The following is an 8,665-nucleotide window of genomic DNA, read 5'->3' as shown; positions in this document are numbered from 1 at the left end:
AGGTGGTTTTACATGTGATTCCCTTATGAATTGTAATTACATGATACTTAGGCAACCTGAGTGAACTACATATATTTTCACAGCTTTCTGGTCATCCCCAACTGGTTACTTCTTGGCCATCACAGAAGGCTGTCTGGTCTACTGTTGTCCAGGGATAGTGCTTACTGTTCCAACTTTTTGCTTCCAGGTACCTAAAATTAAGCAGCTGATTAACTACTTGGAAAATTCTGTTTGCTATTTCTGCTTCTATTCCTGTTTTGTATTGGGAGTTCCTTGCAACACAGGACCTACTGGCCATGGGACAGTTGTAACAGCTGCCCTTTGTGACTGAGCAGTAGCAGGAATGTTATGGTCCTTGTTAGCTTAAGGCTTATTCATACTGCAGATATTATTTTAAGTGTCTACTATGTAGTAGTATGCAAAGCAATGGAGATAATATGTGTAAAGAAAACCACTACCCTCCTAGAACTTACATTCTTGTGAGAGGGAAGAGTACTAAACACATTAGTAAAGTAATTGTAGATAATAATAAGCAGACAACATGAAAATGTGTTATAAAAAGTGCCTGGGCATGGCAAAACCCTGTATCAGGTGAGAGACGTCAAGTAGTCTCTTTTAGAAGATGACATTTGAACTTAGATCAAATGATAAGATGTGTTAGTTTCCTACTGCTGCTGTAACAAATTACTAGAGTACCTTAAAACCACAAATTTATTGTCTTACAGGTTTTTGTCCTCAGAAGTCCAAAGTGGGTCTTAGAGGCCAAAAGCTAGGTGTTTGTATGCCTGCATTCCTTCTAGAGGCGCTATGGAAGAATTCGTTTCCTTGCCTTTTTCAAATTTTAGGGGATACGCGCATTTCTTAAGGCATGTTCCCTTTCCTTCATCTTCAAAGGCAGCACATTGGATCTCAATGACCCTTCTGCCCCCTTCTCTGCCTGCCTCTTCTACTTAGTACCTGATTAATCCAGGATAATCACCGCTTCTCAAGGGACAGATGTTTATCAACCCAGGGATCGAACCTGGGTCTCCCACACTGCAGGCAGACTCTACCTTCTAAGCCACCAGGGAAGCCCTTATCAACCTTAATTCCATTTTATTGCTCCATGACGTGAAACCTAACATACTCCGGTTCTGGGAATTAGGATGTGGATATATTGGAGGTGAGGGGTAGGGATGGAGGGGCACTCAGAGGAAGAGATATGGGGAAAATACTCCAAAGAAGGAATGCCAAGAGCAAAGGCCTCCATCTGCTAAGCAAGCCTTGGCCTCTGATAGTGTTTCTAGTCTCTCAGTTTCTATATCTCTGATGCAAGGACACTGAAAGGGAAGCTAGGTAGTTCGTTAGCCTTACGTTTTCCTTTTTAACTGTTTTGAGCTCACTATCTGGTAAATGGACATCTCCAGTGTCCTGTATGTTTCACAGGATCTCCAGCCACGGAGTATCTACCTACTGCCTATTACAAATGCCTAATATATTACCTTTAGGGATTCCTTAAAATTCTTATTAATCAATAACTTTCTAGTAAAATGGAAAAAATAATATGTTAGGTGATCATTCTAAACTTAGTCCTCAGTGTCTAACCAAAGGTCTGTGGAAATGGCCCAGGGAGGATATTGGCATTGCAGGTGGAGCACAGTGATGCAGAGGCACCAGGAATGGAGTCATACCATCTACTGGATGTCTGAGATCAGCCCTGCCTGCTTTCCCCTACATTATCCCTCTTGCGTTGTCTGGCTGGCCACAGCTGTTAGGCAGTATGGTGCTTGGTTCAAGAGTGGCTCCCTTCCATCATTTATTTTCAAAAAGGATTAATTTTCACTCCCCAAATATTCTTCCATTCACGTAAAGTAAGGAGCATTTCTCGTTTGGCATTTTCCCCCTGCCTACGTTAGCAGAGGAGAGCTGAAGCCTTGATGGCAGCCTGACTCACTAACAGCAACTGATGAGATGCCTCATCCCCACCCCCACTGCCCCTTGGGGACACTGTGTGGGAGGTCGTCACGACTCACTTAAAGTCTCTCAGAACACAGATCCTTCCTGTCATCATTTACTGTGTTCTCTCAGCACTCAGCGAAGAGAAAGCCCTCTCTTTGTCCCCCCTCCCTGCATTTGCTCCTAGAGTGAGAGAAAACAACCAATATTATGTTTGCCTCTGGACTTTATCAGGACAGGGATGTTTGGTAGAACAGGAAATGAAGTATTTCACTGTTTCACGGCAGAGATCCCTTCTTCAGTATGCAGGGCTGAATGGCTGCCTGAAGAATGTGAAAACCCTGCTATTTCTATGTGCAGACAGGTAATGGTTTTAAAGAGTGTCTGTGCTCCAGCGGAAGCCTCTTTCTTGAGCTTGGAAACCTCCCTCCAGGACACATTCTGAAGGTTCCCTGTCAGTTCTTGGATGGCTGCTCCCATAGTCTGAGCCCTGGGTGCCCTCCCAACAGCCCTTCCCCCAGCCTACAGTGATGCAATCAGCACAAGGAGCCTTGTTGGCACGTTTCATTATGTACACTCACAGTTGTGTTTCATCAGAATGGAAGGGAGGAAGAGTTCAAATGCCTAGTCGTATTGCCTAGCCATATTGAAGCCTAAGGCAAAAAGAAAAAATTTCAATATTGATGTTGGCTCATTAAAAACTTGGTATCTTGTTCATCATGAATTTTTTCTGCATTTTTATTTTAAGGTGTTACATTAAAATATCACCTTGATTACTAAGCTTTTTGGTGCCCCCTTAATTTGCTCCCAAGGTGAATACCTCACATACCTCACGAGAGTCTCAGCACTAGAAGGGTACCTAAGTGATGATTTTGTTAACAAAGTGTTATGTAGGATGGGTTTGTGCACTCAGATTTCGTTGATGCTCCTAGGAGTCAGGCAGTGAGGTAAAGCTGGTAAAGTATGGCACCTCTGCATGGGATTTGAGGAAGCTTATGAAAGCCTCCTTGAAACCACTAAAAAAAGTTCCCACCGTGCCTGAAGTTCAGTCTTTACTATTTAATTTGTATGAGTTAAACATCCCCCCAAACAGCTTAAATTGGAAAATGCAGACCCCAATGGCAGGAGAGTAACGTGTTAAAACAACAAAGTTCCTAAAAGTGCGCTTATATGTGAATGTGTTTATTTTAGCATTTTTTTTTTTTTTTAGAGTCAGGACAGAATGGGAGATGAGAGGACACTGATCTGTTGGAGTTGTCAACATGGTCATGTTGATGGTGGTGGGTGTGAGGATTTAAGAAACTGATAAGGAAAAAAGTAGTTTTCAGTGAGAAACTTCTTTCCTTTCACAATTTTTCCAAAGGCTGTAGAGAGGTCACACTTCATTCGGGAGTCATTTATGCCACTTCCTAGGGATGCTCAGCCAACCACCCTCTGCCACTGCCTCTCCTACAGCACCCTACTGGACCATTTTCTAATCTGGATGACTTCTCTTCCTTCCTTTATATTTAAAGAGATTAGAAGTCTAAAGTGGATGGACAAACACTTAGTGACCATCTTGCTGAAGACCCTCTTCTAAACATGGTATCTGAGACTCAGTGGAAATGTAATTCTGTGTCCAAGGTCATACAAGGCAGCACCAACCAGTGAAACCGGAAATCTGGGCTCTAGACTTCATTCATCACAGAATTATTGAACACCTCCTAGACTAAATGCTGGAGATGTAATGGTGAGCAAAACTAGCCATGGTCCTCACTTTCAGTATTTACAGTCTATTGGGGAATGTGTACATAAATCAAATAATCACAAATAGATGTATCATTACAAATAGTTAAGTTTTCTGATGTAAAGAAATAGTATTATTAGCCTGTATAACACAGGAAATGTAATCAGTGGAGGTCAGAATTTGCTGTCTGGGACACAGGACTAGCTCATAGCCAGGGACTTGTCTTCCCCACAGTCATGTTGACTGCAAAGTTTACTGAAATTCTTCTCAAGCAACTGGGCTTCTATGGAATTTTGAGTGCCAAGTAGGAAGAGTAAGGAAACATGTGGGGCCCAACCTTAAAAAAGATGGGTTAGCTTTGTGTCGGAAACTAAGCGGAAGAGATAGGGGCGTGGTCTATGTTACAGTTTTTGATTGGCTCTCTTGATTTCCATGCACGTGGACAGCGCGTGATCACCATAGACTCCTGTTACAATGAAGGCGCATGACGATTTGATCTTTAACGTGATTGCTGCAACTATGGCATATTATGATTTGACCTTTAACGTGATTGGTGCAACTATGGAAAGTCCCTCGCAAAACCCCCTTGCTTGCCTATATAAACCAAGAGTTTGTGGCAATAAAGCGGAACTGCTTAGACGGAACCCCTGTCGTCTCTGATTGTCTCTTGCTCGCCAAGGGGCTGGGTTGGCGGACAGCAGGCTCACCTCTCCTTGGGACCCCTTGGCTTTGCTGAGGGAAGTTCCGCTGCCTCTCTCTTTCTGCGGAGCGCCCCCCACAGAAACAGAACACTACAAGTCCACTCTTTAAATCTGTGAACCTCGCTCAGAGTCACTTCAGTCCTAATTTGAAGCCTTTTTACTCTTGCTTGGCGAAAGGTGTTGATAAATATTCTTAGACTGTGCTTCTAAAAAGAGTTAACTTTGAAGAAGCAAAATAAACAGTAGGTTAAACTGAACATGCTTATTAAAGAAGATTGGGCTTCCCAGGTGCCTCAGTGGTGCAGGTTCGATCCCTGGGTTGGGAGGATCCCCTGGGATAGGAAATGGCAACCCACTCCAGTATTCTTACCTGGAGAATTCCATGGACAGAGGAGCCTGGCAGGCTACAGTCCATGGGATTGCAAGGAGTCAAACACAACTGAGCATACACACACACTTTAAAGAATATTAAAGTTATCTTAAGGACATTCTAACTTTAGAGCACAGGGAAAACAGTGTATTTTGGCTGTTTGTTTTAAACTAAGAGTTTGGTTGCCGTTTAATAAACATTGTCAGATATGTTATCACTAAAAGATCTCACAATCAAAATACTTCTAAGGACAAAATATGTCTGTGAAGACTAAGTTAGTTTGAATTCATAATGGATGTAATATCTCTTGGCAAAGTTGGCTGACAGGGCCCTAATTTTCTGCCAGATAAGCCGATGAGACATGAATCATATTTACTGAACATAGAATCAAATATTAAAAAGATGCACACTAGATAACGGCAAATGAGTTTATTTTGCATTTAGCTTCAGTTTACTTCAAGGAAAAGAACATTTTCAACATCAACAAGCATGCATACATGCGGGTCTTCCATGCTATTTTTTCTGCAAGTTTCTTTCATTGCAAATTACAAGAAGTAGAGTTCAGCTGCTAACAGGTAGCTACTATTGTTGCCTTCAAGTTAAATGGGGAAACAGGCTTATAGAGGGTTTGGCCCATGGGGACATGGTAGAGGACACAGTATTTGAACCCAAGTCTATCTCTGAATCCAGACGACATTGTAGGAAATATTCTCAAAGGGTCGGGTCTTTGCCTTTCAAACTCAAAAACTAGAATAATCACAATTATAACTGCAAGGAGCAGTTTTTGTTTGTATGCTTGCTTTTTCTGCACCATGGTGTGGCATGTTGCAGTGTGGGATCTTAAGCATGTGGGATCTTAGTTCCCCAACCAGGGCCTGAACCTTTTCCCCCGGTCGTGGAAGTGTGCAGTCTTAACTACTGGATCACCGGGGAGGTCTGGAACAGTGTTTTAAATGAATAGGATCTATGTTTCCTGGCAGATGATCTCAGTATCACCGGGAGACACTGGAAAACAAATGAACGCAAGTTAGAAGGATTTCAGATATTGAGGCTTTCTGTTCTGTATCTAGACACTGGGCTCAGCAACTCTGCTGGGGATATTTTTAAGATACGGGCCAAGAGAGGGTTAGAATGTGGCATGCATGTCTGTAAAACCCAGCCACCAGCTGTGCCATTTGAAGTACTGGCTGGTCATCTTCTTCCTGGAGTTATTTCCCTAGTTGGTTCTGAAGATCCCTGTGGTGCCGGCCAAAGGCTTTGGAGCCACGTTGGTGGACATGATGTTCCTCTTAATCTTGCTCCCAGATTTGCCCAGGATGCCTGCCATCTTATGGGTCATGCCGGTGGCGATGTCACTGGTTCTCTCCTGGGCAATGATGCTGATTTGTAGGATGGAGAAAAATGAAAAGATCTGTCAGTGAGAGGTTGAGGGCAGGTGCTGCCCCATGAGACCATCAGTGGAAAATTACTACTCTGAGAGGCACCAGTGAACCTTAAATGTTTCTGCTAAATACGATCATCACAGTAGAAAATCCCAGAGCATTAGGGAAAATACTACATCATTCCCTGTAGACATTTCCAGGGGTATCATAAAACAAAGGGGGCTTGGGTTGCTGGTCTTGGAACATAGATCTGTAACAGCCAGTCTTTTCTGTGTAAATTAAAAATCACCCAAGGCTTATGAGATGAGAGAGACACTTATGGCACTATCCCAATCTCAATTTTTTTTTTCTAACATATGAGATCAACATGTGGCCAACTCGTGAGTTCCCCAGCCAGGGATCAAACTGGCACCCCCTGCATCAGAAGCACAGACCACCAAGGAAGTCCCCCAATCTCGTGCTTAACCATATGTCTTCCTGGTATGCCAATGCAGAAGGTAAGCCATGTTCTGAGAGGGGTACACAGACTTACCCGAAGTCCTCAGTCTCATACTCCAGCTCACTAGCCTTCATCTGCACGTAATATTTCACCATTGTGGCCAGTAGGAAGTACGATTCCTCCTCAGTGAGTGTAGCTGGTTCAAAGCCATTTTTCCAGACTGACCTGGGGAGGAGAAACAAGAGCAACAGGTGCTCCAAGTCCCTGAAAATCCTCATTCTAGGATAAGCAATGAAGTTTCTTGGATTCTGGGACTTCCCCTGCAGATGTGACTAAACCAGCTCTCAATGGACAGGGTGTAGGCCATTGTTCATCCAAAATTGCTGCTTCACCAGGATTTAGGATCTGATGTGACCTAGAGAAGTGGCTTGGTCCAAGTGGATCATATAGACTTGTGAAAGGTGATGGTTAGATTTGCAGGAGTTTTATGAGCTTAGTATAAAATATAGCCATGATTAATTATTTAAATCTGAAAATGGTTTCACTTTAGTGTAATTTGAATGAAGGTGAGGAATTAGATAAAATATAAATCAGATTTTATATATCAGATTTAATAACATTTATTGGCAAAGCAATTAGCAAATTAGGATGCAATTCATTGTGCAAATTATGGTTAAACTAGTAACTAGGTTTCCTAAAGATAAAAATGTCTGGTAAAAATCAACAAAAGAATGCTATGAGGTTCACAGTATATGAAATTTGCAAGGAATATCATGTATCATATGTCTATCTATAAACTGTATGCTATACATCTTCATCTCATAAAAAATTTATGATAAACTTATCTACATGTTTACATTCATACATTACCACCCCCTCATAAGAGCACAGCACAACTGAGAACATAGAATTGTATAATTCCAGGGGCTGTGGGAAGTGACAGGGCTTCAGGTAGGGCTGTCTTACCTGAATGGTGCTGCCTGGAGCATGCCTGCCTGGTGGATGATCAGGATGCTGAGGACCAGGAAGAGGGGGAACTTCGAGAAATCCATGATACCTCTCTGCAAGGAAAGAATGTCACCACCTGTAGCAGGTCTAAATTCCATGAGCCCACAGACCTGGGCTCTGCTCCTGCCTATGCCTCTTAACTCCCAGTTGTCCTGGTTTCAGTTTGGTCATTTCACTCCCTTTCACCATCCTATGCTCAATAGCTAAGTGAACCACTAGATGATCCAGTAAGCCTGTAGAATGCTTGGTTTAGCAAAGAAAACTGGCAGGAAATTGGGTGAAAAATTGTTGGTCTATAGGTCCCTACCAGCACCTTACACACTCAGGACAGACTGGGAGTACCTGTGACCACCAGTTTCCCTCTTGTACAACCCAGAGCTGTCCTGCTGGTGTGGGACTGGAAGGAAGTTCCCAAGGACAAATTTCTGCTGTTGGAATCCCCAAGAAACTAAAGGACCAAATTCCTATGCTCAGCTGTTCACATTGATAAATATGACCAGTAAGAATCAATCTGGAAGTCTCAAATTAGGAAAAAAAAATTCCCAGAACCCACAAATGAGGGCTTCTGTTTAACAGCTATCTGTCCCTGTTTCCCACCTGCCTGCACTGTCCTGGATTTAAAACCCATTTCCCTTAATCCACGAGACATGAGATGTGACCCATGACAGCACTGGCTTCATAAAGATATTCCTGCATCAGGATCAGCCTTCAGTGCCCTGGGGAGCTTCAGCATCCCAGACTGACCTAAGTACATGAGCCGCGAGAGAGAGGCTGGAGCCAGCCTGGGCATGAGGAGAGTGAAGAAGGGAGTTTGCAAACTGAGACCATTCAGGGTTACCTGTGGAAGGAGCCTTGCAGAGTAACGCAGTGTGTCGAAGAGACCTGGACAGGAGTGGACAGAGGTGTTGAGACAAGAAGAGATCCGCTAAGAAAAAAGTACTGGAGAGAGAGAGGGAAGCAAGGGGAGAAAGAGAAACAGAATCCCAGCTAAGCAGGAATCTCTGGGCTTACCTGATAGCCGGTACCAGGTGGCTGGGAGCAGAGGAAGGATCAGCAGCAGTAGCTTTGGTGGCAGGCGATGGCACTCTGGCAGAAGTGGCAGAG

The 8,665-nt window shown here is 43.3% G+C and overlaps 1 pseudogene; it reads right to left on the bottom strand.

The window, feature by feature from the left end:
- Nucleotides 1-5,940: 5,940 nt before the first annotated feature.
- Nucleotides 5,941-8,440, bottom strand: LOC128059816 (calcitonin receptor-stimulating peptide 2-like; annotated as a pseudogene).
- Between the last annotated feature and the right edge of the window lie 225 nt (nucleotides 8,441-8,665).

The sequence above is a fragment of the Budorcas taxicolor genome, chromosome 15 (assembly GCF_023091745.1).
Source record: "Budorcas taxicolor isolate Tak-1 chromosome 15, Takin1.1, whole genome shotgun sequence".
Classification (NCBI taxonomy): domain Eukaryota; kingdom Metazoa; phylum Chordata; class Mammalia; order Artiodactyla; family Bovidae; genus Budorcas; species Budorcas taxicolor.
The sequence above is the reverse complement of the archived record's forward strand: the minus strand, read 5'-3'. Positions and strand labels throughout refer to the sequence as shown.